The sequence below is a fragment of the Nicotiana attenuata genome, unplaced genomic scaffold (genome assembly GCF_001879085.1).
Source record: "Nicotiana attenuata strain UT unplaced genomic scaffold, NIATTr2, whole genome shotgun sequence".
In the NCBI taxonomy this organism is placed as follows: domain Eukaryota; kingdom Viridiplantae; phylum Streptophyta; class Magnoliopsida; order Solanales; family Solanaceae; genus Nicotiana; species Nicotiana attenuata.
The window spans coordinates 62,109-65,837 of record NW_017671772.1 but is presented as its reverse complement, the minus strand read 5'-3'; positions in this window follow the sequence as shown (position 1 = coordinate 65,837).

Genomic DNA, 3,729 nt, shown 5'->3' with positions numbered 1-3,729 from the left:
GCCCATCATCCCGCAATCGCAGTGACCAGCCCACTTTACCTATGCGATCGCATTCCCTTTCCCGCGATCGCATAGGGCAATTCCGTCCAGTTAATTTAAAAGCTCAAAACAGAACCAGTGACGGGATTTCTTCATTCTTTTCACACGGGCTCTCCTCTTAAACCCTCCATAGACGAAATTCAAGCTCTCCTTCCTCCATAACCCTTTGGGTAAGTAATCTTAACATCTTTCCCTCATTATTTCTTCATCTAATTACTAAATTCCTAGCCCTAAATCATGAAATCAAAGTAGAAATTAAGGGTTTTGGGTAGAGTTGGGTTTTTGAGAATTTTGGGTGATTCAACCTCAATTTGGGGTCGAATCTTAAAACAAATTATATATTTGCACTCGTGGGGTTATGGGTGATCCGGTTTTGGTCCGAGCCTCGAGTTTGGACCATGTGGGCCCGGTGTCTAATTTTGGTATTTTTGGAATAATGCTAGAAAATTTATATCTAGGCTATGAGAAATTGCCATTGAGTCTTTATTGATATTGTTGAATTAATTATGCCTAGATATCACTGTATTGGAGGTAGAATCACGAGGTAAAGCGATAGTTGAGGATTAAGTGGATTTCAAGGCTTTGAGGTAAGTGTTTGGTTTAACCCTAGCTTGAGGGAATAGGAGTTGAGTCTTGTTGCTAATTGCTATGTGATCGAGTACGATGTATAGGCATGGTGACGAGTATCTATACATTGGTGTCTAGCATGACCGTGAGTCCTTAAAAATGCGATTATCATGAACTGATTGTGAATTCCATGTTTATTGGAGTATTTCTATATGTTGTGAACTACATGTGAATGATGATATGATAATTTGTTTCCTAGGAGCATTGGCTCAAATTGTGATACGAATATTGAAAGTATATGAAGTGACTTGTTTCATTGAGGAGCGTCGGCTCCAGTTGTGGAACGAATTGTGAAAGTAAAAGTGAGAAAGAGAAAAGATCATTATGTTGCCCTCTTGACGGGCTATTATTGGGTTGTGATTCCTCTGCATTGTGTTCTTGACGGATACTAGGGTCGCTTAGGTGAATGTTTCCTTGTGTCGTGGGATGTCTATAGTTATAGCTGAGGTGGTTAAGTAATGTAATAGGTTAGTTATAGGTGGGGTGGTTAGGTGAGGTAATCGGTTAGATATAGCTGAGATGGTTAAGTGTGGTAATAGGTTTGTTATAGCTGTGGTGGATAGATGTTGGGGCTAACGTGGTTATAGTAATCCCCTTGCCGGAATATTTGAGATGATGTTTTGTCCCCTTACTGGGAAGTCGTTATATTATTGTTTGTGACGGAACATGAGATAATAAATTTCTTGGAGCTTGGGCTCCAGTGATATCGTGAGGTAAGAAAAGTAAGAAAGAGAAAGCGTTGTTGATTATTCCCTTGCCGGGACGTTTGGTTGAACTTGTTGGATTCTTTCCCTTGCCGGGATGTTTGTCAAATATTTGCTTATTTTTTATGCCCCTTAATTGTGACTGTTGGTTGGGGAGTCGGACTGTACAATAATATGTGAGGATCGGGTTGCACGCCGCAACAATGATATTGAGGATCGGGTTGCACGCCGCAACAATAATATGTGAGGATCGGGTTGCGCGCCGCAACAATGATACATGATAAATAATATGTGAGGATCGGGTTGCGCGCCGCAACAATGATACATGATAAATGATATGGGTCGGGTTGCACGCCGCAACAGTGGTATTATGGAGCGGGTTGCACGCCGCAACAAATGGTAATTATGGAGCGGGTTGCACGCCGCAACAGTTATTGATGCCATGTGTTTATATCTGAGTATTGATTCCTTGTTCATTGTGGATCTAAGCTGTTTAGTTGGTTACTCTGAATTACTGTTAATATTGTATCTCCCCATCGCATGTTTCCCCTCCCATGTTGTTAATTACCTTGCATTCGATTTTCGCTGTATATTTATGACTGCACAGGTTTATGTGGTGTCCGGTCTAGCCTCGTCACTACTTCGCCGGGGTTAGGCTAGACACTTACCAGCACATGGGGTCGGTTGTTCTGATGCTACACTTCTGTGCATTTTTGCATAGGTCCAGGTTTTGAGGAGCAGCAGCAGTAGTAGTACGGGAGCAGGCTTTCATTATCACGAGACTGAGGTAGCCTTGCAGGCGTCCGCAGGCCCGGCGTCTCTTCTTTATGTTTTCCTTTTGACTGTTGCCTCATTGTTTTCGAGACAGACAGCTGTTATATTTCTTTCAGACCTTTTTATTTAGTTTATTCTTAGTGGTTCGTGAGTAATGTGACACCAAATCTTGGGTAGAGACTATTGTTGACTATTCCGCGTTTTGATTCAGACTTATAATATCAGACTTCCGCTATTGTCCTTATTAAATTTCATGTGCTATACTGAGGCTATAAACGGTTAAAAATGATTGTGTAGTGATAAAGAGGTAATTAAGTTGGCTTTCCTAGCTACCACGAGTAGGCGCCATCACGACTCTGACGGTGGTAAATCCGGGTCGTGACACATTTGTAGTCAGAGTTCCCCATCGTCTGCCCACCATCCGCATGCAAAGTCCACTTTTCAGGGTCATGTCGCATTAACCAACGATAGGCTGCCTCGTCTTCTTGCCTGATATATTCCATGTGCCTCCGGAATTTATGTTGTTGGTGGTCTGTTGCTGCCATCCACATCAAATCATGCAGATCCTTATTGGGATATGCCTTCTGGAATTGGCTTTCAAATGCCTAACACAGTAACGATGGTAGGCATAAGGTTCTTGCCATGCAGGCAAGTTCTCCACAGAACTTAAGATACCACCGTGCCGATCAGATATTAGACAGATACCGGAACGCTGTTTCACAACGTGCTCTTTCATATGGTTCAAAAACAATGCCCACGTCTCTTGGCTTTCATTGGCACAAATAGCAAAAGCTAGAGGAAATATCTGTCCATTAGCATCTACTGCCACGGCTATTAACAGCTTGATATCGTACTTTCCATAGACATGAGTGTCGTCTATGGATATTACGGGGCGACAATGCGAAAAACCATCAATTGCTGGTTTAAACGCCCAGAACACGTAATTGAATATATATTCTGGTTTACCTGCACTTCACTCAAGCTTCCACTCAACAACCGTCCCGGGGTTAAAATGTTGTAGTGCAGCCATGTACCTAGGCAGATCTGCAAATGACTTATCCCAGTTAACATACACTATTTCAAACGCTCGTTTGCGCCCGAGAAATGCCTTTCTTTTAGTAATGGTATGGCCATGTTCCTGCTGGACTGATGTAATGCACTCTTTGATTTTATACCTTATGGACTGGTCGATGTGTGGAATAAGAACAAGAGAAATCAAGTCAATATCCAAGTTGAAGTGATTCCCGTTGAATGTGTCCATTTCGCATGTGTGGGTGGGAATGTATTTACCCACTTTCCACATACCTGTCTTCTTCTTGGTCGCACGCAACATCCAATTACATGGCCAAAACCACCTGCGGCAAACAACCTTGTATATCGTCGGACTTGACTCCCATACCTGCATCTCATGACACTCTTTTACGTTGTGCATTTTCCAAGCCCTGCTTAGGCGCGCTTTATCAGGAAAAAGCATCCCCTTTGCAAGTACCGTTGGTCTAGACTCATCCCACATTGCTGTCCGGATTTCATCAAAATCCCTTGTAAGAGCTTCCACATCCGGCACGGTTGGCAAGTTATCAATGTA